The sequence below is a fragment of the Rhinoderma darwinii genome, assembly GCF_050947455.1.
Source record: "Rhinoderma darwinii isolate aRhiDar2 chromosome 5 unlocalized genomic scaffold, aRhiDar2.hap1 SUPER_5_unloc_9, whole genome shotgun sequence".
In the NCBI taxonomy this organism is placed as follows: Eukaryota; Metazoa; Chordata; class Amphibia; order Anura; family Rhinodermatidae; genus Rhinoderma; species Rhinoderma darwinii.
Window position 1 is genome coordinate 311903 of NW_027461822.1, and position 25904 is coordinate 337806.

General features: G+C 46.8%; 14 non-coding genes across 14 annotated transcripts; all 14 read right to left on the reverse strand.

The window, feature by feature from the left end:
• Positions 1–1333: 1333 nt before the first annotated feature.
• LOC142697750 (U2 spliceosomal RNA) lies at positions 1334–1524 on the reverse strand. Its single transcript, XR_012865510.1, has one exon. It is a non-coding gene; the product is annotated as a U2 spliceosomal RNA (small nuclear RNA).
• A 1306-nt stretch (positions 1525–2830) lies between these two features.
• On the reverse strand, positions 2831–3021 carry LOC142697752 (U2 spliceosomal RNA). Its single transcript, XR_012865512.1, has one exon. It is a non-coding gene; the product is annotated as a U2 spliceosomal RNA (small nuclear RNA).
• Positions 3022–4327: 1306 nt separating this feature from the next.
• Positions 4328–4518, reverse strand: LOC142697753 (U2 spliceosomal RNA). The gene has a single exon (XR_012865513.1). It is a non-coding gene; the product is annotated as a U2 spliceosomal RNA (small nuclear RNA).
• A 1306-nt stretch (positions 4519–5824) lies between these two features.
• Positions 5825–6015, reverse strand: LOC142697754 (U2 spliceosomal RNA). Its single transcript, XR_012865514.1, has one exon. It is a non-coding gene; the product is annotated as a U2 spliceosomal RNA (small nuclear RNA).
• Positions 6016–7318: 1303 nt separating this feature from the next.
• LOC142697755 (U2 spliceosomal RNA) lies at positions 7319–7509 on the reverse strand. Its single transcript, XR_012865515.1, has one exon. It is a non-coding gene; the product is annotated as a U2 spliceosomal RNA (small nuclear RNA).
• A 1308-nt stretch (positions 7510–8817) lies between these two features.
• On the reverse strand, positions 8818–9008 carry LOC142697756 (U2 spliceosomal RNA). Its single transcript, XR_012865516.1, has one exon. It is a non-coding gene; the product is annotated as a U2 spliceosomal RNA (small nuclear RNA).
• A 1306-nt stretch (positions 9009–10314) lies between these two features.
• On the reverse strand, positions 10315–10505 carry LOC142697757 (U2 spliceosomal RNA). Its single transcript, XR_012865517.1, has one exon. It is a non-coding gene; the product is annotated as a U2 spliceosomal RNA (small nuclear RNA).
• Positions 10506–11811: 1306 nt separating this feature from the next.
• Positions 11812–12002, reverse strand: LOC142697758 (U2 spliceosomal RNA). Its single transcript, XR_012865518.1, has one exon. It is a non-coding gene; the product is annotated as a U2 spliceosomal RNA (small nuclear RNA).
• Positions 12003–13308: 1306 nt separating this feature from the next.
• On the reverse strand, positions 13309–13499 carry LOC142697759 (U2 spliceosomal RNA). Its single transcript, XR_012865519.1, has one exon. It is a non-coding gene; the product is annotated as a U2 spliceosomal RNA (small nuclear RNA).
• Positions 13500–14805: 1306 nt separating this feature from the next.
• LOC142697761 (U2 spliceosomal RNA) lies at positions 14806–14996 on the reverse strand. The gene has a single exon (XR_012865520.1). It is a non-coding gene; the product is annotated as a U2 spliceosomal RNA (small nuclear RNA).
• A 1306-nt stretch (positions 14997–16302) lies between these two features.
• Positions 16303–16493, reverse strand: LOC142697762 (U2 spliceosomal RNA). The gene has a single exon (XR_012865521.1). It is a non-coding gene; the product is annotated as a U2 spliceosomal RNA (small nuclear RNA).
• Positions 16494–17797: 1304 nt separating this feature from the next.
• Positions 17798–17988, reverse strand: LOC142697764 (U2 spliceosomal RNA). Its single transcript, XR_012865523.1, has one exon. It is a non-coding gene; the product is annotated as a U2 spliceosomal RNA (small nuclear RNA).
• A 1306-nt stretch (positions 17989–19294) lies between these two features.
• On the reverse strand, positions 19295–19485 carry LOC142697765 (U2 spliceosomal RNA). The gene has a single exon (XR_012865524.1). It is a non-coding gene; the product is annotated as a U2 spliceosomal RNA (small nuclear RNA).
• Positions 19486–20791: 1306 nt separating this feature from the next.
• LOC142697811 (U2 spliceosomal RNA) lies at positions 20792–20983 on the reverse strand. The gene has a single exon (XR_012865558.1). It is a non-coding gene; the product is annotated as a U2 spliceosomal RNA (small nuclear RNA).
• Between the last annotated feature and the right edge of the window lie 4921 nt (positions 20984–25904).

The window sequence follows — 25904 nt, forward strand, 5'->3', positions numbered from 1 at the left end:
GGCCCTTGCCTTGCCCGAGCCTGTCCCATACTGCTGTTCACCCCTTGCAGCGATTGATTCAGCCTACTCCTAGGCAATTCCATGGGGCCCTGCAGGCTCACACACATTTACAGCTACTAAGCGGGAGGGAGGTGAATAAAGGCCGGAGAGGAAGCTACACAGGATTTGCTTCTTTTGCTTGCACCACAATGCAGTGCTGAAAGAGGAGGAATCTACATAAAAACGCCTTCCTGGCAACGCCCAAATGCCCTCCTGCCATGCAGATAAACACTGGCAGCGGCAGCAAGTGCATGCCCACAGCCACCCCTTGTTCCTTCACACCTTGTATCAGCTGTAATCCAGTCCAGTCCAGTCCAGTGCTGCCTGCTGAGCAGCACTGACCAACACTGCCTGGGCCCAGGCTTTTATCTATCTCTGAGGCAGGCCCCATTATGATGTCAGAAAGCTGGCTCTGGAATCCTGAGGGCTCCACTATGACACGTGCAAAGTTCCGTCTGAACTTTATATAAGACGGTGCGGCTCAGTCAGTCACTCAGTGTTGCCTGAGAGGGCAACACTGCAACAGCCGGCCGCCAGGCTGTCTTTTTTTTGCACATTTATTTGCCTCCAGGAGGCCACAAGAGGGAGACAAGGGACTGCAAAATGGAAAATAGGCATCCACCAACTTTACAGACAACTTCTCTTTGCTCCTACAACCTCCATCCTTGCACAGTTTGTTATTCTTCCAGGTAACATAGTAACAAATCCAAATTGCTGCTCTCTTTGTAGGCAAGCAAGGGTTTGTTGCAACTGCAATTCTTACTTCTTCTTGGAAATGTAGGGACGACAGTACATTCCATCACATCCATCTAGTGTACACAGGTAGGTCCATTGTGGCGGGCGGGCTGCTTTAATGGCTGTTTGCTGTTCCCCCTACTCCACTCCACTATTTGACTGTGGTGCTGCATCAATCAATCAGTGGCTGGCTCAGGTGCAGCTCTTTAACCTACCTAAAAGGGAGGGCGGAGAGAAGACAAGGAAGGTGAATGAGCTGTTCCAATGTGAAATGCCGGAAACACAGAAACACAGAAGACACACACACACACACACACACACACACACACACACACACACACACACACACACACACACACACACACACACAACAAGAGGTGGCAATGTATTAATTAATTGCATTTAATAAATGAGCTCATTATCACACATGACTGTACAAATGCATTGTCCAACAGGTGTTGAAATAATGGGATTAAAAGGGGAGATCCCATCAGAAAGACAAAAACAATAGCAAACACAAATAGCACTTTTGGAATCTGATTTTAGTCAACACATAAGGGAAGGGTGCACCGGTCCTGGAAATACTGCAATACCAGGTCAATGCGTGGAGTGGACAGAGCAAGCTCTATTTCCATCTCCCTGTTCTAAAAATCCATTTAATATATGGTCCCCAGATAGGGGACGTATCAGATATTAAACTGATAAGAACAGATACTACACTTGATCTTAGCCAAAAGGCCGAGAAGCGATAACCCGAGCGGCCCTTGCCTTGCCCGAGCCTGTCCCATACTGCTGTTCACCCCTTGCAGCGATTGATTCAGCCTACTCCTAGGCAATTCCATGGGGCCCTGCAGGCTCACACACATTTACAGCTACTAAGCGGGAGGGAGGTGAATAAAGGCCGGAGAGGAAGCTACACAGGATTTGCTTCTTTTGCTTGCACCACAATGCAGTGCTGAAAGAGGAGGAATCTACATAAAAACGCCTTCCTGGCAACGCCCAAATGCCCTCCTGCCATGCAGATAAACACTGGCAGCGGCAGCAAGTGCATGCCCACAGCCACCCCTTGTTCCTTCACACCTTGTATCAGCTGTAATCCAGTCCAGTCCAGTCCAGTGCTGCCTGCTGAGCAGCACTGACCAACACTGCCTGGGCCCAGGCTTTTATCTATCTCTGAGGCAGGCCCCATTATGATGTCAGAAAGCTGGCTCTGGAATCCTGAGGGCTCCACTATGACACGTGCAAAGTTCCGTCTGAACTTTATATAAGACGGTGCGGCTCAGTCAGTCACTCAGTGTTGCCTGAGAGGGCAACACTGCAACAGCCGGCCGCCAGGCTGTCTTTTTTTTGCACATTTATTTGCCTCCAGGAGGCCACAAGAGGGAGACAAGGGACTGCAAAATGGAAAATAGGCATCCACCAACTTTACAGACAACTTCTCTTTGCTCCTACAACCTCCATCCTTGCACAGTTTGTTATTCTTCCAGGTAACATAGTAACAAATCCAAATTGCTGCTCTCTTTGTAGGCAAGCAAGGGTTTGTTGCAACTGCAATTCTTACTTCTTCTTGGAAATGTAGGGACGACAGTACATTCCATCACATCCATCTAGTGTACACAGGTAGGTCCATTGTGGCGGGCGGGCTGCTTTAATGGCTGTTTGCTGTTCCCCCTACTCCACTCCACTATTTGACTGTGGTGCTGCATCAATCAATCAGTGGCTGGCTCAGGTGCAGCTCTTTAACCTACCTAAAAGGGAGGGCGGAGAGAAGACAAGGAAGGTGAATGAGCTGTTCCAATGTGAAATGCCGGAAACACAGAAACACAGAAGACACACACACACACACACACACACACACACACACACAACAAGAGGTGGCAATGTATTAATTAATTGCATTTAATAAATGAGCTCATTATCACACATGACTGTACAAATGCATTGTCCAACAGGTGTTGAAATAATGGGATTAAAAGGGGAGATCCCATCAGAAAGACAAAAACAATAGCAAACACAAATAGCACTTTTGGAATCTGATTTTAGTCAACACATAAGGGAAGGGTGCACCGGTCCTGGAAATACTGCAATACCAGGTCAATGCGTGGAGTGGACAGAGCAAGCTCTATTTCCATCTCCCTGTTCTAAAAATCCATTTAATATATGGTCCCCAGATAGGGGACGTATCAGATATTAAACTGATAAGAACAGATACTACACTTGATCTTAGCCAAAAGGCCGAGAAGCGATAACCCGAGCGGCCCTTGCCTTGCCCGAGCCTGTCCCATACTGCTGTTCACCCCTTGCAGCGATTGATTCAGCCTACTCCTAGGCAATTCCATGGGGCCCTGCAGGCTCACACACATTTACAGCTACTAAGCGGGAGGGAGGTGAATAAAGGCCGGAGAGGAAGCTACACAGGATTTGCTTCTTTTGCTTGCACCACAATGCAGTGCTGAAAGAGGAGGAATCTACATAAAAACGCCTTCCTGGCAACGCCCAAATGCCCTCCTGCCATGCAGATAAACACTGGCAGCGGCAGCAAGTGCATGCCCACAGCCACCCCTTGTTCCTTCACACCTTGTATCAGCTGTAATCCAGTCCAGTCCAGTCCAGTGCTGCCTGCTGAGCAGCACTGACCAACACTGCCTGGGCCCAGGCTTTTATCTATCTCTGAGGCAGGCCCCATTATGATGTCAGAAAGCTGGCTCTGGAATCCTGAGGGCTCCACTATGACACGTGCAAAGTTCCGTCTGAACTTTATATAAGACGGTGCGGCTCAGTCAGTCACTCAGTGTTGCCTGAGAGGGCAACACTGCAACAGCCGGCCGCCAGGCTGTCTTTTTTTTGCACATTTATTTGCCTCCAGGAGGCCACAAGAGGGAGACAAGGGACTGCAAAATGGAAAATAGGCATCCACCAACTTTACAGACAACTTCTCTTTGCTCCTACAACCTCCATCCTTGCACAGTTTGTTATTCTTCCAGGTAACATAGTAACAAATCCAAATTGCTGCTCTCTTTGTAGGCAAGCAAGGGTTTGTTGCAACTGCAATTCTTACTTCTTCTTGGAAATGTAGGGACGACAGTACATTCCATCACATCCATCTAGTGTACACAGGTAGGTCCATTGTGGCGGGCGGGCTGCTTTAATGGCTGTTTGCTGTTCCCCCTACTCCACTCCACTATTTGACTGTGGTGCTGCATCAATCAATCAGTGGCTGGCTCAGGTGCAGCTCTTTAACCTACCTAAAAGGGAGGGCGGAGAGAAGACAAGGAAGGTGAATGAGCTGTTCCAATGTGAAATGCCGGAAACACAGAAACACAGAAGACACACACACACACACACACACACACACACACACACAACAAGAGGTGGCAATGTATTAATTAATTGCATTTAATAAATGAGCTCATTATCACACATGACTGTACAAATGCATTGTCCAACAGGTGTTGAAATAATGGGATTAAAAGGGGAGATCCCATCAGAAAGACAAAAACAATAGCAAACACAAATAGCACTTTTGGAATCTGATTTTAGTCAACACATAAGGGAAGGGTGCACCGGTCCTGGAAATACTGCAATACCAGGTCAATGCGTGGAGTGGACAGAGCAAGCTCTATTTCCATCTCCCTGTTCTAAAAATCCATTTAATATATGGTCCCCAGATAGGGGACGTATCAGATATTAAACTGATAAGAACAGATACTACACTTGATCTTAGCCAAAAGGCCGAGAAGCGATAACCCGAGCGGCCCTTGCCTTGCCCGAGCCTGTCCCATACTGCTGTTCACCCCTTGCAGCGATTGATTCAGCCTACTCCTAGGCAATTCCATGGGGCCCTGCAGGCTCACACACATTTACAGCTACTAAGCGGGAGGGAGGTGAATAAAGGCCGGAGAGGAAGCTACACAGGATTTGCTTCTTTTGCTTGCACCACAATGCAGTGCTGAAAGAGGAGGAATCTACATAAAAACGCCTTCCTGGCAACGCCCAAATGCCCTCCTGCCATGCAGATAAACACTGGCAGCGGCAGCAAGTGCATGCCCACAGCCACCCCTTGTTCCTTCACACCTTGTATCAGCTGTAATCCAGTCCAGTCCAGTCCAGTGCTGCCTGCTGAGCAGCACTGACCAACACTGCCTGGGCCCAGGCTTTTATCTATCTCTGAGGCAGGCCCCATTATGATGTCAGAAAGCTGGCTCTGGAATCCTGAGGGCTCCACTATGACACGTGCAAAGTTCCGTCTGAACTTTATATAAGACGGTGCGGCTCAGTCAGTCACTCAGTGTTGCCTGAGAGGGCAACACTGCAACAGCCGGCCGCCAGGCTGTCTTTTTTTTGCACATTTATTTGCCTCCAGGAGGCCACAAGAGGGAGACAAGGGACTGCAAAATGGAAAATAGGCATCCACCAACTTTACAGACAACTTCTCTTTGCTCCTACAACCTCCATCCTTGCACAGTTTGTTATTCTTCCAGGTAACATAGTAACAAATCCAAATTGCTGCTCTCTTTGTAGGCAAGCAAGGGTTTGTTGCAACTGCAATTCTTACTTCTTCTTGGAAATGTAGGGACGACAGTACATTCCATCACATCCATCTAGTGTACACAGGTAGGTCCATTGTGGCGGGCGGGCTGCTTTAATGGCTGTTTGCTGTTCCCCCTACTCCACTCCACTATTTGACTGTGGTGCTGCATCAATCAATCAGTGGCTGGCTCAGGTGCAGCTCTTTAACCTACCTAAAAGGGAGGGCGGAGAGAAGACAAGGAAGGTGAATGAGCTGTTCCAATGTGAAATGCCGGAAACACAGAAACACAGAAGACACACACACACACACACACACACACACACACACACAACAAGAGGTGGCAATGTATTAATTAATTGCATTTAATAAATGAGCTCATTATCACACATGACTGTACAAATGCATTGTCCAACAGGTGTTGAAATAATGGGATTAAAAGGGGAGATCCCATCAGAAAGACAAAAACAATAGCAAACACAAATAGCACTTTTGGAATCTGATTTTAGTCAACACATAAGGGAAGGGTGCACCGGTCCTGGAAATACTGCAATACCAGGTCAATGCGTGGAGTGGACAGAGCAAGCTCTATTTCCATCTCCCTGTTCTAAAAATCCATTTAATATATGGTCCCCAGATAGGGGACGTATCAGATATTAAACTGATAAGAACAGATACTACACTTGATCTTAGCCAAAAGGCCGAGAAGCGATAACCCGAGCGGCCCTTGCCTTGCCCGAGCCTGTCCCATACTGCTGTTCACCCCTTGCAGCGATTGATTCAGCCTACTCCTAGGCAATTCCATGGGGCCCTGCAGGCTCACACACATTTACAGCTACTAAGCGGGAGGGAGGTGAATAAAGGCCGGAGAGGAAGCTACACAGGATTTGCTTCTTTTGCTTGCACCACAATGCAGTGCTGAAAGAGGAGGAATCTACATAAAAACGCCTTCCTGGCGCCCAAATGCCCTCCTGCCATGCAGATAAACACTGGCAGCGGCAGCAAGTGCATGCCCACAGCCACCCCTTGTTCCTTCACACCTTGTATCAGCTGTAATCCAGTCCAGTCCAGTCCAGTGCTGCCTGCTGAGCAGCACTGACCAACACTGCCTGGGCCCAGGCTTTTATCTATCTCTGAGGCAGGCCCCATTATGATGTCAGAAAGCTGGCTCTGGAATCCTGAGGGCTCCACTATGACACGTGCAAAGTTCCGTCTGAACTTTATATAAGACGGTGCGGCTCAGTCAGTCACTCAGTGTTGCCTGAGAGGGCAACACTGCAACAGCCGGCCGCCAGGCTGTCTTTTTTTTGCACATTTATTTGCCTCCAGGAGGCCACAAGAGGGAGACAAGGGACTGCAAAATGGAAAATAGGCATCCACCAACTTTACAGACAACTTCTCTTTGCTCCTACAACCTCCATCCTTGCACAGTTTGTTATTCTTCCAGGTAACATAGTAACAAATCCAAATTGCTGCTCTCTTTGTAGGCAAGCAAGGGTTTGTTGCAACTGCAATTCTTACTTCTTCTTGGAAATGTAGGGACGACAGTACATTCCATCACATCCATCTAGTGTACACAGGTAGGTCCATTGTGGCGGGCGGGCTGCTTTAATGGCTGTTTGCTGTTCCCCCTACTCCACTCCACTATTTGACTGTGGTGCTGCATCAATCAATCAGTGGCTGGCTCAGGTGCAGCTCTTTAACCTACCTAAAAGGGAGGGCGGAGAGAAGACAAGGAAGGTGAATGAGCTGTTCCAATGTGAAATGCCGGAAACACAGAAACACAGAAGACACACACACACACACACACACACACACACACACACAACAAGAGGTGGCAATGTATTAATTAATTGCATTTAATAAATGAGCTCATTATCACACATGACTGTACAAATGCATTGTCCAACAGGTGTTGAAATAATGGGATTAAAAGGGGAGATCCCATCAGAAAGACAAAAACAATAGCAAACACAAATAGCACTTTTGGAATCTGATTTTAGTCAACACATAAGGGAAGGGTGCACCGGTCCTGGAAATACTGCAATACCAGGTCAATGCGTGGAGTGGACAGAGCAAGCTCTATTTCCATCTCCCTGTTCTAAAAATCCATTTAATATATGGTCCCCAGATAGGGGACGTATCAGATATTAAACTGATAAGAACAGATACTACACTTGATCTTAGCCAAAAGGCCGAGAAGCGATAACCCGAGCGGCCCTTGCCTTGCCCGAGCCTGTCCCATACTGCTGTTCACCCCTTGCAGCGATTGATTCAGCCTACTCCTAGGCAATTCCATGGGGCCCTGCAGGCTCACACACATTTACAGCTACTAAGCGGGAGGGAGGTGAATAAAGGCCGGAGAGGAAGCTACACAGGATTTGCTTCTTTTGCTTGCACCACAATGCAGTGCTGAAAGAGGAGGAATCTACATAAAAACGCCTTCCTGGGGCAACGCCCAAATGCCCTCCTGCCATGCAGATAAACACTGGCAGCGGCAGCAAGTGCATGCCCACAGCCACCCCTTGTTCCTTCACACCTTGTATCAGCTGTAATCCAGTCCAGTCCAGTCCAGTGCTGCCTGCTGAGCAGCACTGACCAACACTGCCTGGGCCCAGGCTTTTATCTATCTCTGAGGCAGGCCCCATTATGATGTCAGAAAGCTGGCTCTGGAATCCTGAGGGCTCCACTATGACACGTGCAAAGTTCCGTCTGAACTTTATATAAGACGGTGCGGCTCAGTCAGTCACTCAGTGTTGCCTGAGAGGGCAACACTGCAACAGCCGGCCGCCAGGCTGTCTTTTTTTTGCACATTTATTTGCCTCCAGGAGGCCACAAGAGGGAGACAAGGGACTGCAAAATGGAAAATAGGCATCCACCAACTTTACAGACAACTTCTCTTTGCTCCTACAACCTCCATCCTTGCACAGTTTGTTATTCTTCCAGGTAACATAGTAACAAATCCAAATTGCTGCTCTCTTTGTAGGCAAGCAAGGGTTTGTTGCAACTGCAATTCTTACTTCTTCTTGGAAATGTAGGGACGACAGTACATTCCATCACATCCATCTAGTGTACACAGGTAGGTCCATTGTGGCGGGCGGGCTGCTTTAATGGCTGTTTGCTGTTCCCCCTACTCCACTCCACTATTTGACTGTGGTGCTGCATCAATCAATCAGTGGCTGGCTCAGGTGCAGCTCTTTAACCTACCTAAAAGGGAGGGCGGAGAGAAGACAAGGAAGGTGAATGAGCTGTTCCAATGTGAAATGCCGGAAACACAGAAACACAGAAGACACACACACACACACACACACACACACACACACACAACAAGAGGTGGCAATGTATTAATTAATTGCATTTAATAAATGAGCTCATTATCACACATGACTGTACAAATGCATTGTCCAACAGGTGTTGAAATAATGGGATTAAAAGGGGAGATCCCATCAGAAAGACAAAAACAATAGCAAACACAAATAGCACTTTTGGAATCTGATTTTAGTCAACACATAAGGGAAGGGTGCACCGGTCCTGGAAATACTGCAATACCAGGTCAATGCGTGGAGTGGACAGAGCAAGCTCTATTTCCATCTCCCTGTTCTAAAAATCCATTTAATATATGGTCCCCAGATAGGGGACGTATCAGATATTAAACTGATAAGAACAGATACTACACTTGATCTTAGCCAAAAGGCCGAGAAGCGATAACCCGAGCGGCCCTTGCCTTGCCCGAGCCTGTCCCATACTGCTGTTCACCCCTTGCAGCGATTGATTCAGCCTACTCCTAGGCAATTCCATGGGGCCCTGCAGGCTCACACACATTTACAGCTACTAAGCGGGAGGGAGGTGAATAAAGGCCGGAGAGGAAGCTACACAGGATTTGCTTCTTTTGCTTGCACCACAATGCAGTGCTGAAAGAGGAGGAATCTACATAAAAACGCCTTCCTGGCAACGCCCAAATGCCCTCCTGCCATGCAGATAAACACTGGCAGCGGCAGCAAGTGCATGCCCACAGCCACCCCTTGTTCCTTCACACCTTGTATCAGCTGTAATCCAGTCCAGTCCAGTCCAGTGCTGCCTGCTGAGCAGCACTGACCAACACTGCCTGGGCCCAGGCTTTTATCTATCTCTGAGGCAGGCCCCATTATGATGTCAGAAAGCTGGCTCTGGAATCCTGAGGGCTCCACTATGACACGTGCAAAGTTCCGTCTGAACTTTATATAAGACGGTGCGGCTCAGTCAGTCACTCAGTGTTGCCTGAGAGGGCAACACTGCAACAGCCGGCCGCCAGGCTGTCTTTTTTTTGCACATTTATTTGCCTCCAGGAGGCCACAAGAGGGAGACAAGGGACTGCAAAATGGAAAATAGGCATCCACCAACTTTACAGACAACTTCTCTTTGCTCCTACAACCTCCATCCTTGCACAGTTTGTTATTCTTCCAGGTAACATAGTAACAAATCCAAATTGCTGCTCTCTTTGTAGGCAAGCAAGGGTTTGTTGCAACTGCAATTCTTACTTCTTCTTGGAAATGTAGGGACGACAGTACATTCCATCACATCCATCTAGTGTACACAGGTAGGTCCATTGTGGCGGGCGGGCTGCTTTAATGGCTGTTTGCTGTTCCCCCTACTCCACTCCACTATTTGACTGTGGTGCTGCATCAATCAATCAGTGGCTGGCTCAGGTGCAGCTCTTTAACCTACCTAAAAGGGAGGGCGGAGAGAAGACAAGGAAGGTGAATGAGCTGTTCCAATGTGAAATGCCGGAAACACAGAAACACAGAAGACACACACACACACACACACACACACACACACACACAACAAGAGGTGGCAATGTATTAATTAATTGCATTTAATAAATGAGCTCATTATCACACATGACTGTACAAATGCATTGTCCAACAGGTGTTGAAATAATGGGATTAAAAGGGGAGATCCCATCAGAAAGACAAAAACAATAGCAAACACAAATAGCACTTTTGGAATCTGATTTTAGTCAACACATAAGGGAAGGGTGCACCGGTCCTGGAAATACTGCAATACCAGGTCAATGCGTGGAGTGGACAGAGCAAGCTCTATTTCCATCTCCCTGTTCTAAAAATCCATTTAATATATGGTCCCCAGATAGGGGACGTATCAGATATTAAACTGATAAGAACAGATACTACACTTGATCTTAGCCAAAAGGCCGAGAAGCGATAACCCGAGCGGCCCTTGCCTTGCCCGAGCCTGTCCCATACTGCTGTTCACCCCTTGCAGCGATTGATTCAGCCTACTCCTAGGCAATTCCATGGGGCCCTGCAGGCTCACACACATTTACAGCTACTAAGCGGGAGGGAGGTGAATAAAGGCCGGAGAGGAAGCTACACAGGATTTGCTTCTTTTGCTTGCACCACAATGCAGTGCTGAAAGAGGAGGAATCTACATAAAAACGCCTTCCTGGCAACGCCCAAATGCCCTCCTGCCATGCAGATAAACACTGGCAGCGGCAGCAAGTGCATGCCCACAGCCACCCCTTGTTCCTTCACACCTTGTATCAGCTGTAATCCAGTCCAGTCCAGTCCAGTGCTGCCTGCTGAGCAGCACTGACCAACACTGCCTGGGCCCAGGCTTTTATCTATCTCTGAGGCAGGCCCCATTATGATGTCAGAAAGCTGGCTCTGGAATCCTGAGGGCTCCACTATGACACGTGCAAAGTTCCGTCTGAACTTTATATAAGACGGTGCGGCTCAGTCAGTCACTCAGTGTTGCCTGAGAGGGCAACACTGCAACAGCCGGCCGCCAGGCTGTCTTTTTTTTGCACATTTATTTGCCTCCAGGAGGCCACAAGAGGGAGACAAGGGACTGCAAAATGGAAAATAGGCATCCACCAACTTTACAGACAACTTCTCTTTGCTCCTACAACCTCCATCCTTGCACAGTTTGTTATTCTTCCAGGTAACATAGTAACAAATCCAAATTGCTGCTCTCTTTGTAGGCAAGCAAGGGTTTGTTGCAACTGCAATTCTTACTTCTTCTTGGAAATGTAGGGACGACAGTACATTCCATCACATCCATCTAGTGTACACAGGTAGGTCCATTGTGGCGGGCGGGCTGCTTTAATGGCTGTTTGCTGTTCCCCCTACTCCACTCCACTATTTGACTGTGGTGCTGCATCAATCAATCAGTGGCTGGCTCAGGTGCAGCTCTTTAACCTACCTAAAAGGGAGGGCGGAGAGAAGACAAGGAAGGTGAATGAGCTGTTCCAATGTGAAATGCCGGAAACACAGAAACACAGAAGACACACACACACACACACACACACACACACACACACAACAAGAGGTGGCAATGTATTAATTAATTGCATTTAATAAATGAGCTCATTATCACACATGACTGTACAAATGCATTGTCCAACAGGTGTTGAAATAATGGGATTAAAAGGGGAGATCCCATCAGAAAGACAAAAACAATAGCAAACACAAATAGCACTTTTGGAATCTGATTTTAGTCAACACATAAGGGAAGGGTGCACCGGTCCTGGAAATACTGCAATACCAGGTCAATGCGTGGAGTGGACAGAGCAAGCTCTATTTCCATCTCCCTGTTCTAAAAATCCATTTAATATATGGTCCCCAGATAGGGGACGTATCAGATATTAAACTGATAAGAACAGATACTACACTTGATCTTAGCCAAAAGGCCGAGAAGCGATAACCCGAGCGGCCCTTGCCTTGCCCGAGCCTGTCCCATACTGCTGTTCACCCCTTGCAGCGATTGATTCAGCCTACTCCTAGGCAATTCCATGGGGCCCTGCAGGCTCACACACATTTACAGCTACTAAGCGGGAGGGAGGTGAATAAAGGCCGGAGAGGAAGCTACACAGGATTTGCTTCTTTTGCTTGCACCACAATGCAGTGCTGAAAGAGGAGGAATCTACATAAAAACGCCTTCCTGGCAACGCCCAAATGCCCTCCTGCCATGCAGATAAACACTGGCAGCGGCAGCAAGTGCATGCCCACAGCCACCCCTTGTTCCTTCACACCTTGTATCAGCTGTAATCCAGTCCAGTCCAGTCCAGTGCTGCCTGCTGAGCAGCACTGACCAACACTGCCTGGGCCCAGGCTTTTATCTATCTCTGAGGCAGGCCCCATTATGATGTCAGAAAGCTGGCTCTGGAATCCTGAGGGCTCCACTATGACACGTGCAAAGTTCCGTCTGAACTTTATATAAGACGGTGCGGCTCAGTCAGTCACTCAGTGTTGCCTGAGAGGGCAACACTGCAACAGCCGGCCGCCAGGCTGTCTTTTTTTTGCACATTTATTTGCCTCCAGGAGGCCACAAGAGGGAGACAAGGGACTGCAAAATGGAAAATAGGCATCCACCAACTTTACAGACAACTTCTCTTTGCTCCTACAACCTCCATCCTTGCACAGTTTGTTATTCTTCCAGGTAACATAGTAACAAATCCAAATTGCTGCTCTCTTTGTAGGCAAGCAAGGGTTTGTTGCAACTGCAATTCTTACTTCTTCTTGGAAATGTAGGGACGACAGTACATTCCATCACATCCATCTAGTGTACACAGGTAGGTCCATTGTGGCGGGCGGGCTGCTTTAATGGCTGTTTGCTGTTCCCCCTACTCCACTCCACTATTTGACTGTGGTGCTGCATCAATCAATCAGTGGCTGGCTCAGGTGCAGCTCTTTAACCTACCTAAAAGGGAGGGCGGAGAGAAGACAAGGAAGGTGAATGAGCTGTTCCAATGTGAAATGCCGGAAACACAGAAACACAGAAGACACACACACACACACACACACACACACACACACACAACAAGAGGTGGCAATGTATTAATTAATTGCATTTAATAAATGAGCTCATTATCACACATGACTGTACAAATGCATTGTCCAACAGGTGTTGAAATAATGGGATTAAAAGGGGAGATCCCATCAGAAAGACAAAAACAATAGCAAACACAAATAGCACTTTTGGAATCTGATTTTAGTCAACACATAAGGGAAGGGTGCACCGGTCCTGGAAATACTGCAATACCAGGTCAATGCGTGGAGTGGACAGAGCAAGCTCTATTTCCATCTCCCTGTTCTAAAAATCCATTTAATATATGGTCCCCAGATAGGGGACGTATCAGATATTAAACTGATAAGAACAGATACTACACTTGATCTTAGCCAAAAGGCCGAGAAGCGATAACCCGAGCGGCCCTTGCCTTGCCCGAGCCTGTCCCATACTGCTGTTCACCCCTTGCAGCGATTGATTCAGCCTACTCCTAGGCAATTCCATGGGGCCCTGCAGGCTCACACACATTTACAGCTACTAAGCGGGAGGGAGGTGAATAAAGGCCGGAGAGGAAGCTACACAGGATTTGCTTCTTTTGCTTGCACCACAATGCAGTGCTGAAAGAGGAGGAATCTACATAAAAACGCCTTCCTGGCAACGCCCAAATGCCCTCCTGCCATGCAGATAAACACTGGCAGCGGCAGCAAGTGCATGCCCACAGCCACCCCTTGTTCCTTCACACCTTGTATCAGCTGTAATCCAGTCCAGTCCAGTCCAGTGCTGCCTGCTGAGCAGCACTGACCAACACTGCCTGGGCCCAGGCTTTTATCTATCTCTGAGGCAGGCCCCATTATGATGTCAGAAAGCTGGCTCTGGAATCCTGAGGGCTCCACTATGACACGTGCAAAGTTCCGTCTGAACTTTATATAAGACGGTGCGGCTCAGTCAGTCACTCAGTGTTGCCTGAGAGGGCAACACTGCAACAGCCGGCCGCCAGGCTGTCTTTTTTTTGCACATTTATTTGCCTCCAGGAGGCCACAAGAGGGAGACAAGGGACTGCAAAATGGAAAATAGGCATCCACCAACTTTACAGACAACTTCTCTTTGCTCCTACAACCTCCATCCTTGCACAGTTTGTTATTCTTCCAGGTAACATAGTAACAAATCCAAATTGCTGCTCTCTTTGTAGGCAAGCAAGGGTTTGTTGCAACTGCAATTCTTACTTCTTCTTGGAAATGTAGGGACGACAGTACATTCCATCACATCCATCTAGTGTACACAGGTAGGTCCATTGTGGCGGGCGGGCTGCTTTAATGGCTGTTTGCTGTTCCCCCTACTCCACTCCACTATTTGACTGTGGTGCTGCATCAATCAATCAGTGGCTGGCTCAGGTGCAGCTCTTTAACCTACCTAAAAGGGAGGGCGGAGAGAAGACAAGGAAGGTGAATGAGCTGTTCCAATGTGAAATGCCGGAAACACAGAAACACAGAAGACACACACACACACACACACACACACACACACACACAACAAGAGGTGGCAATGTATTAATTAATTGCATTTAATAAATGAGCTCATTATCACACATGACTGTACAAATGCATTGTCCAACAGGTGTTGAAATAATGGGATTAAAAGGGGAGATCCCATCAGAAAGACAAAAACAATAGCAAACACAAATAGCACTTTTGGAATCTGATTTTAGTCAACACATAAGGGAAGGGTGCACCGGTCCTGGAAATACTGCAATACCAGGTCAATGCGTGGAGTGGACAGAGCAAGCTCTATTTCCATCTCCCTGTTCTAAAAATCCATTTAATATATGGTCCCCAGATAGGGGACGTATCAGATATTAAACTGATAAGAACAGATACTACACTTGATCTTAGCCAAAAGGCCGAGAAGCGATAACCCGAGCGGCCCTTGCCTTGCCCGAGCCTGTCCCATACTGCTGTTCACCCCTTGCAGCGATTGATTCAGCCTACTCCTAGGCAATTCCATGGGGCCCTGCAGGCTCACACACATTTACAGCTACTAAGCGGGAGGGAGGTGAATAAAGGCCGGAGAGGAAGCTACACAGGATTTGCTTCTTTTGCTTGCACCACAATGCAGTGCTGAAAGAGGAGGAATCTACATAAAAACGCCTTCCTGGCAACGCCCAAATGCCCTCCTGCCATGCAGATAAACACTGGCAGCGGCAGCAAGTGCATGCCCACAGCCACCCCTTGTTCCTTCACACCTTGTATCAGCTGTAATCCAGTCCAGTCCAGTCCAGTGCTGCCTGCTGAGCAGCACTGACCAACACTGCCTGGGCCCAGGCTTTTATCTATCTCTGAGGCAGGCCCCATTATGATGTCAGAAAGCTGGCTCTGGAATCCTGAGGGCTCCACTATGACACGTGCAAAGTTCCGTCTGAACTTTATATAAGACGGTGCGGCTCAGTCAGTCACTCAGTGTTGCCTGAGAGGGCAACACTGCAACAGCCGGCCGCCAGGCTGTCTTTTTTTTGCACATTTATTTGCCTCCAGGAGGCCACAAGAGGGAGACAAGGGACTGCAAAATGGAAAATAGGCATCCACCAACTTTACAGACAACTTCTCTTTGCTCCTACAACCTCCATCCTTGCACAGTTTGTTATTCTTCCAGGTAACATAGTAACAAATCCAAATTGCTGCTCTCTTTGTAGGCAAGCAAGGGTTTGTTGCAACTGCAATTCTTACTTCTTCTTGGAAATGTAGGGACGACAGTACATTCCATCACATCCATCTAGTGTACACAGGTAGGTCCATTGTGGCGGGCGGGCTGCTTTAATGGCTGTTTGCTGTTCCCCCTACTCCACTCCACTATTTGACTGTGGTGCTGCATCAATCAATCAGTGGCTGGCTCAGGTGCAGCTCTTTAACCTACCTAAAAGGGAGGGCGGAGAGAAGACAAGGAAGGTGAATGAGCTGTTCCAATGTGAAATGCCGGAAACACAGAAACACAGAAGACACACACACACACACACACACACACACACACACACAACAAGAGGTGGCAATGTATTAATTAATTGCATTTAATAAATGAGCTCATTATCACACATGACTGTACAAATGCATTGTCCAACAGGTGTTGAAATAATGGGATTAAAAGGGGAGATCCCATCAGAAAGACAAAAACAATAGCAAACACAAATAGCACTTTTGGAATCTGATTTTAGTCAACACATAAGGGAAGGGTGCACCGGTCCTGGAAATACTGCAATACCAGGTCAATGCGTGGAGTGGACAGAGCAAGCTCTATTTCCATCTCCCTGTTCTAAAAATCCATTTAATATATGGTCCCCAGATAGGGGACGTATCAGATATTAAACTGATAAGAACAGATACTACACTTGATCTTAGCCAAAAGGCCGAGAAGCGATAACCCGAGCGGCCCTTGCCTTGCCCGAGCCTGTCCCATACTGCTGTTCACCCCTTGCAGCGATTGATTCAGCCTACTCCTAGGCAATTCCATGGGGCCCTGCAGGCTCACACACATTTACAGCTACTAAGCGGGAGGGAGGTGAATAAAGGCCGGAGAGGAAGCTACACAGGATTTGCTTCTTTTGCTTGCACCACAATGCAGTGCTGAAAGAGGAGGAATCTACATAAAAACGCCTTCCTGGCAACGCCCAAATGCCCTCCTGCCATGCAGATAAACACTGGCAGCGGCAGCAAGTGCATGCCCACAGCCACCCCTTGTTCCTTCACACCTTGTATCAGCTGTAATCCAGTCCAGTCCAGTCCAGTGCTGCCTGCTGAGCAGCACTGACCAACACTGCCTGGGCCCAGGCTTTTATCTATCTCTGAGGCAGGCCCCATTATGATGTCAGAAAGCTGGCTCTGGAATCCTGAGGGCTCCACTATGACACGTGCAAAGTTCCGTCTGAACTTTATATAAGACGGTGCGGCTCAGTCAGTCACTCAGTGTTGCCTGAGAGGGCAACACTGCAACAGCCGGCCGCCAGGCTGTCTTTTTTTTGCACATTTATTTGCCTCCAGGAGGCCACAAGAGGGAGACAAGGGACTGCAAAATGGAAAATAGGCATCCACCAACTTTACAGACAACTTCTCTTTGCTCCTACAACCTCCATCCTTGCACAGTTTGTTATTCTTCCAGGTAACATAGTAACAAATCCAAATTGCTGCTCTCTTTGTAGGCAAGCAAGGGTTTGTTGCAACTGCAATTCTTACTTCTTCTTGGAAATGTAGGGACGACAGTACATTCCATCACATCCATCTAGTGTACACAGGTAGGTCCATTGTGGCGGGCGGGCTGCTTTAATGGCTGTTTGCTGTTCCCCCTACTCCACTCCACTATTTGACTGTGGTGCTGCATCAATCAATCAGTGGCTGGCTCAGGTGCAGCTCTTTAACCTACCTAAAAGGGAGGGCGGAGAGAAGACAAGGAAGGTGAATGAGCTGTTCCAATGTGAAATGCCGGAAACACAGAAACACAGAAGACACACACACACACACACACACACACACACACACAACAAGAGGTGGCAATGTATTAATTAATTGCATTTAATAAATGAGCTCATTATCACACATGACTGTACAAATGCATTGTCCAACAGGTGTTGAAATAATGGGATTAAAAGGGGAGATCCCATCAGAAAGACAAAAACAATAGCAAACACAAATAGCACTTTTGGAATCTGATTTTAGTCAACACATAAGGGAAGGGTGCACCGGTCCTGGAAATACTGCAATACCAGGTCAATGCGTGGAGTGGACAGAGCAAGCTCTATTTCCATCTCCCTGTTCTAAAAATCCATTTAATATATGGTCCCCAGATAGGGGACGTATCAGATATTAAACTGATAAGAACAGATACTACACTTGATCTTAGCCAAAAGGCCGAGAAGCGATAACCCGAGCGGCCCTTGCCTTGCCCGAGCCTGTCCCATACTGCTGTTCACCCCTTGCAGCGATTGATTCAGCCTACTCCTAGGCAATTCCATGGGGCCCTGCAGGCTCACACACATTTACAGCTACTAAGCGGGAGGGAGGTGAATAAAGGCCGGAGAGGAAGCTACACAGGATTTGCTTCTTTTGCTTGCACCACAATGCAGTGCTGAAAGAGGAGGAATCTACATAAAAACGCCTTCCTGGCAACGCCCAAATGCCCTCCTGCCATGCAGATAAACACTGGCAGCGGCAGCAAGTGCATGCCCACAGCCACCCCTTGTTCCTTCACACCTTGTATCAGCTGTAATCCAGTCCAGTCCAGTCCAGTGCTGCCTGCTGAGCAGCACTGACCAACACTGCCTGGGCCCAGGCTTTTATCTATCTCTGAGGCAGGCCCCATTATGATGTCAGAAAGCTGGCTCTGGAATCCTGAGGGCTCCACTATGACACGTGCAAAGTTCCGTCTGAACTTTATATAAGACGGTGCGGCTCAGTCAGTCACTCAGTGTTGCCTGAGAGGGCAACACTGCAACAGCCGGCCGCCAGGCTGTCTTTTTTTTGCACATTTATTTGCCTCCAGGAGGCCACAAGAGGGAGACAAGGGACTGCAAAATGGAAAATAGGCATCCACCAACTTTACAGACAACTTCTCTTTGCTCCTACAACCTCCATCCTTGCACAGTTTGTTATTCTTCCAGGTAACATAGTAACAAATCCAAATTGCTGCTCTCTTTGTAGGCAAGCAAGGGTTTGTTGCAACTGCAATTCTTACTTCTTCTTGGAAATGTAGGGACGACAGTACATTCCATCACATCCATCTAGTGTACACAGGTAGGTCCATTGTGGCGGGCGGGCTGCTTTAATGGCTGTTTGCTGTTCCCCCTACTCCACTCCACTATTTGACTGTGGTGCTGCATCAATCAATCAGTGGCTGGCTCAGGTGCAGCTCTTTAACCTACCTAAAAGGGAGGGCGGAGAGAAGACAAGGAAGGTGAATGAGCTGTTCCAATGTGAAATGCCGGAAACACAGAAACACAGAAGACACACACACACACACACACACACACACACACACACAACAAGAGGTGGCAATGTATTAATTAATTGCATTTAATAAATGAGCTCATTATCACACATGACTGTACAAATGCATTGTCCAACAGGTGTTGAAATAATGGGATTAAAAGGGGAGATCCCATCAGAAAGACAAAAACAATAGCAAACACAAATAGCACTTTTGGAATCTGATTTTAGTCAACACATAAGGGAAGGGTGCACCGGTCCTGGAAATACTGCAATACCAGGTCAATGCGTGGAGTGGACAGAGCAAGCTCTATTTCCATCTCCCTGTTCTAAAAATCCATTTAATATATGGTCCCCAGATAGGGGACGTATCAGATATTAAACTGATAAGAACAGATACTACACTTGATCTTAGCCAAAAGGCCGAGAAGCGATAACCCGAGCGGCCCTTGCCTTGCCCGAGCCTGTCCCATACTGCTGTTCACCCCTTGCAGCGATTGATTCAGCCTACTCCTAGGCAATTCCATGGGGCCCTGCAGGCTCACACACATTTACAGCTACTAAGCGGGAGGGAGGTGAATAAAGGCCGGAGAGGAAGCTACACAGGATTTGCTTCTTTTGCTTGCACCACAATGCAGTGCTGAAAGAGGAGGAATCTACATAAAAACGCCTTCCTGGCAACGCCCAAATGCCCTCCTGCCATGCAGATAAACACTGGCAGCGGCAGCAAGTGCATGCCCACAGCCACCCCTTGTTCCTTCACACCTTGTATCAGCTGTAATCCAGTCCAGTCCAGTCCAGTGCTGCCTGCTGAGCAGCACTGACCAACACTGCCTGGGCCCAGGCTTTTATCTATCTCTGAGGCAGGCCCCATTATGATGTCAGAAAGCTGGCTCTGGAATCCTGAGGGCTCCACTATGACACGTGCAAAGTTCCGTCTGAACTTTATATAAGACGGTGCGGCTCAGTCAGTCACTCAGTGTTGCCTGAGAGGGCAACACTGCAACAGCCGGCCGCCAGGCTGTCTTTTTTTTGCACATTTATTTGCCTCCAGGAGGCCACAAGAGGGAGACAAGGGACTGCAAAATGGAAAATAGGCATCCACCAACTTTACAGACAACTTCTCTTTGCTCCTACAACCTCCATCCTTGCACAGTTTGTTATTCTTCCAGGTAACATAGTAACAAATCCAAATTGCTGCTCTCTTTGTAGGCAAGCAAGGGTTTGTTGCAACTGCAATTCTTACTTCTTCTTGGAAATGTAGGGACGACAGTACATTCCATCACATCCATCTAGTGTACACAGGTAGGTCCATTGTGGCGGGCGGGCTGCTTTAATGGCTGTTTGCTGTTCCCCCTACTCCACTCCACTATTTGACTGTGGTGCTGCATCAATCAATCAGTGGCTGGCTCAGGTGCAGCTCTTTAACCTACCTAAAAGGGAGGGCGGAGAGAAGACAAGGAAGGTGAATGAGCTGTTCCAATGTGAAATGCCGGAAACACAGAAACACAGAAGACACACACACACACACACACACACACACACACACACAACAAGAGGTGGCAATGTATTAATTAATTGCATTTAATAAATGAGCTCATTATCACACATGACTGTACAAATGCATTGTCCAACAGGTGTTGAAATAATGGGATTAAAAGGGGAGATCCCATCAGAAAGACAAAAACAATAGCAAACACAAATAGCACTTTTGGAATCTGATTTTAGTCAACACATAAGGGAAGGGTGCACCGGTCCTGGAAATACTGCAATACCAGGTCAATGCGTGGAGTGGACAGAGCAAGCTCTATTTCCATCTCCCTGTTCTAAAAATCCATTTAATATATGGTCCCCAGATAGGGGACGTATCAGATATTAAACTGATAAGAACAGATAAGGTTTCAACAAAGTTTTTTATTGGCAAAAATATTATATTTTACAGACTTTTTTTTAAAATTGAAACCACAAGATAAAATCAATGGCATAATACATAAATATTCATACATTTAAATGAATACAAAAGTAATAATAATAAGACCAGTAATACAGATGTTATAATAAAAGTACAGAACAATAGCAGGATAAAATTTATACAGGGCATAAAAGACATAAAAGAATAAAACCATTTTTATTTACAATGTTATGGTATTCCACATTTGCAAACACCACATGGATGTTGCTTCTTTTACCCCTAGCTGCTTTTTGTCCCTAAGATAATAAATGTACATTTCACTTAGGGCATATTTGACACAATTTTTAACATCAATAAAATCATGTTTAAAAAGCAGAATGTTCCTAACCTTCCAGATGGCATTCTTAAAACAGTTTAAAATGATCCAACAGACCATTTGCTGTTTAAAACTTGGGCAGTTAAAAAGACCATAAAACACGTATTCAAATTTAAGATCTTTAAGACCGCAGGCCCATTTCAACAATGGGCCTACCTTCCTCCAAACCTCCTGTGCATATGGGCAGTTCCAAAACAGGTGCATTACCGTCTCGTCGTCACCACACCTGTCTCTCGGGCACTTGGCTCTCGCCACCAGTCCTCGCCTATGCTGGAATTCACGGGTAGGGAGGCACTGGTGAACGATTGCCCAGGCAAGGTCCTTGTGCACATTTGCCATAAATTTCCCGAAAACGTTCCGCCACACCACCTTGGACCTTGCCTGTGAGAAATTTGAAACTGCCAGTGTATCCTCCTGCCGCCTACAGGAGAGTGACACTTTTTTCTGGTCCCCCAATATGTCAGGCTCCAATTCTTGGAGACCTAGGAGCCTGACAGTTTTTTCGAGCACCGCATATTGTTTTGGGGGACACAGAAGCACAGGAGAATTCAAAGGGACACGAAACCATCGTTTAAAAATCATGCCCGTAGCGTACTTTAAAAAGTAGCTAAAAATACCATCAGAATTATACATTTTAAAACAGAAGCAAAAGTATTTAATGTAAAAGAAGTTAAAAAGGTTAGGAACATCTCTCCCGCCATTGTCCTTACATCTGTACATAAAATCACGTTTTAGTTTTTCCATTTTGGAACCCCATAAAAACATAAAACAGATCCTGGTCACTTTTTTAATATATAAAATTGTTGGAGGGAAAACCATAGCTACATAAAGCATTATGGGTAATAAAACAGATTTAATTATTAAAACTTTTCCCTCCATGGTGAGATTTCTCAAATTCCACATTAAAACCTTTTTTTCCATTTTGGCAATTACTGAATCCCAATTGGGTCTCCCATCGTTTTCTTGATTAAAAACAATTCCTAAAATTTTTATCTGATCCTGCTGCATGTTAACTCCTGGTGTCACAGAGGAATCCCATACACCAGTATAAAAACAGTCACATTTATCAACGTTTAATTTAAAACCAGAGGCTTCACAAAAAAAGCCGGTGTTCCTCAATGCCCTTCTCATAGAAGCGGCGTCTGGGCATAGGATGGTGGCGTCATCCATATAGCCTAGGATTTTTACCTGGTTCCCCCTTCCTCCAGGTATGGGCACGCCTCTGATGACTTTATCATCTCTTATTAGGGTGAACAGAGGTTCAATGGCACAAATAAAAAGGAGCGGAGACAACGGGCACCCCTGTTTCACCCCTGATAAAAGAGGAACACCTTTAGTTAAAAATCCGTTGATAGAAATTTGGCTAAAACAGGATCGATATAAAAGCTTAATACGTGTTAAAATAATTTCAGGAACAGCCATCTTTTTAAGAACCATAAAAAGATATTCATGGGAGACCCGGTCAAAAGCCTTCTCGAAATCTAAGGATAAAATAGCAAGGCTTTGACCCCTTTCTTTAAAATACCAAATGATGTCACGTAAAATATTCAGGGACTCAGTAATTGACCTCCCAGGTACCCCACATACCTGGTTTGGATGGATTAATTTATGAATAAAAGGTTTAAAACGGATTGTTATTAGTTTAGCTAAAATTTTACAATCAACGTTTAAAAGAGTAATAGGGCGCCAGTTTTTTAACTGGTCCTTCTCACCTTTTTTAAAAATTAAGGACACAATCCCCCTCCTCCAGGAAGGGGGCAGCTCTTCAGTAATAAAAACTTCCTTATACAATAAAAACATGTCATTCTTTAAAATTTCCCAAAAAGCATGATAAAATTCGATGGGCAGACCATCTTCCCCAGGAGCTTTCCCATTAGAAAAACTTTTAAAAGCAAATAAAAGTTCCTCCAAGGTAATATTACGGGATAAAACTTCCTGGTCTAAAATATCTAGCTTGGCATCAAGGGAATTAAGAACATGTTCTAAAAAGGAAGGATCAATATTTTTCTTGTTAAAAAGAGATTGGTAGAAATTAAAAGCAGAATTTAAAATGCCGACCATAGTGGTTTCTCCTTCAAGGTTTAAAATGACATCTCGTTTATCCATTACCTTTTTGAAGAAGAACCGGGAACACTTCTCGCCATCCTCGAGGTACTTTACATGTGAATTAAAAATTATTTGTTTCCCTTTCTCTTCTATGGCATGTTTTATTTCAGCTTTAAGATTTAAAATATCATCATCAACATCCATACCAATCTCCTTCAATTTAAAAAGTACATGTAAACGTTTATTAAGAACATAAAACCATTGTTTTTTCTCTTTTGCTTTCTTCTTACCTGCTCGAATAAAAAAAGCTCTGATTTTGGGTTTAATGCCCTCCCACCAGTGTAGCATAGGCTGACTGGGCGCTCTATGGGACTGCCAACACTGGTAGGTCCGCACAAACTCCTCTTTAATGATGGGGTCCTCCAGGAGTGTGGTGTTTAGTCTCCAGGGACCCCTACAAGCTTTTTGCTCTCCCTCTAGCTCCAGGTGCACCGAAAGGAGCTTGTGATCAGATAAAATATTTGTTAAAAGCAAACATTTTTTGGGAATAAAACTATTAGAAGTGAAAATAAAATCAATTCTGGAGCTCACTCTTCCATTGGACCAGGTGGGGCCTGGGTCCGCAGGCAAGAGTTCCCTCCAGCAATCTTTCAATTTAAAATCACCAATAAAATTCTTGAGCAGGTAAGAAGTACGGTCAATTTTTCGATTAAAATCCCCACCCTGCCGGTGTTCTCCATCACGTACACAGTTAAAATCACCACCCACCAGCAGGGGGGTAGACCCAACACAAAACAATGGTAAAATCTCTAATAGTTCTGCCCTCTCCTGTTTGGTAGGAGGGGCATAAACGTTTAAAACACGAATTAAAATTCCATTAAAAAGCAAATGTATTAAAATAGCTCTGCCGGGCATGATTTCAGTCACTGTTTGGATGGAGATAAAACGACCTCGGCAGAGCAATCCAACCCCCGCAGAGCGACAGTCATTTCCACCAGACCAGACTGAGGGGCCTAGTTTCCAGTCCATCTTTAAATCTTGATATTCCAAGTCATTAGGGATTCCACATTCTTGAAGCAGGCAAAGGTCAAAGTCCACAGTCTCTAAAAATGAAAATAAAGCAGTCCTGCGGACAGGGCTCTTTAGGGACCTCACATTTAGTGAGGCGACTTTGATAGGAACCAACATAGTCTTAGTTGAGGTCAGAGTCCGAACCAGAAGAGTCGTACTCGGAGATCAGCTGCGAGTCTGGACCCCCTTTTTGAGGGGTCAATAAATCTTGGATGTTGGTAGGGTCAGAGCCAGATACGTGGGCGGCTCCAACCCCCACACTGCTCTCATCCGAACTCCGATAGGCAGCTTTCCTCCGAACTCCGGACTCCTCTTCCTCTCGCTGTCTCTTTGCAGAATGGCTCCTATCCATCTCCTCGAAGTCGCTCTCACCCATCTCTGGCCCCTGGCTGAAGATATCGCTGATGTCCTTACTGGGCAGCTGCACAGGGGCCTGTGAGGTCCCATCACTCTTGGCAACCTTTGCCTGCTTACGGGGAGCCTTCATCGCAAGCCCCTCCACAACCGCAGTGGAGGAACTTTGCTCCGACCCCCCCGTTGACCGGTAATGGTCAAAACGAGGCTCCAATCCAGCATATTTTAGGGTTTTCTTAATGGAGCCCTCGTCTGACACAGAGTGTCTCCGCTCCATGCCCACACTCTTGGGACAGGCGTCAGGTCCTACTGCAGAACCTACGGAGCCACGACGCCTGTCGCTAACCACTGCCTCAACAGGGTCCACTGCAGGCGGAGCAGAGGACCTGTTTGCAGAGGTGCCGGTCAACTTATGTCCAGCAGAGTCAGAATTCCTCCTGCTCTGCCTGGACCCGGTGGAATCCCTATGGCCGTCCCTCGAGGCTGACATCGGTGGGCCCCCCGATGGAGCTGTGAAGGACTTTGGCCTGGACCCCTCAGTCGTCAATGCTCGTTTTGGGGCATTACCAGCGGCGTCTGCACATGTTGCAAACTGCCGCTCTGGCCCTGGTCTGGGTGGCCCAGATTTCGCTCTGCGGGGGCAATCTTTAAAAGCATGCCCAGTCATGCCGCACAGATTGCACAACACCTCGGAACTGCATTTTGCCGCCACGTGTCCAACCTGGCCACACCTGTTACACTGCACCACATGGGGCCGGTCACAATGTTCTCTGGTGTGGCCATATCTCAAGCAGTTCCGGCAGGCTATTGGCATCTGGGGGTAAAATAAGAATCCTCGATTCTTCCCAATGGCAAAGTTCTGGGGTGGGTGATGTAAGCCTCCAATGCCATTGGGATCCTGGCGGAACTTCACCCAATATTTCCTTTTGCCGTTCCAGAAGCTCTGGGTGTTCAAGATTTTGTGTGAGAAGCGGACCTCCCTGCAGTAACGACTGAGGAAGGTTTCAATGTCACACTCTGAGACAAATGGACTGAACATGCACATCACGAGCGGGACTTCTTCCTCCCCGTAGAGGAATAAAAAGTTCAGTCCAT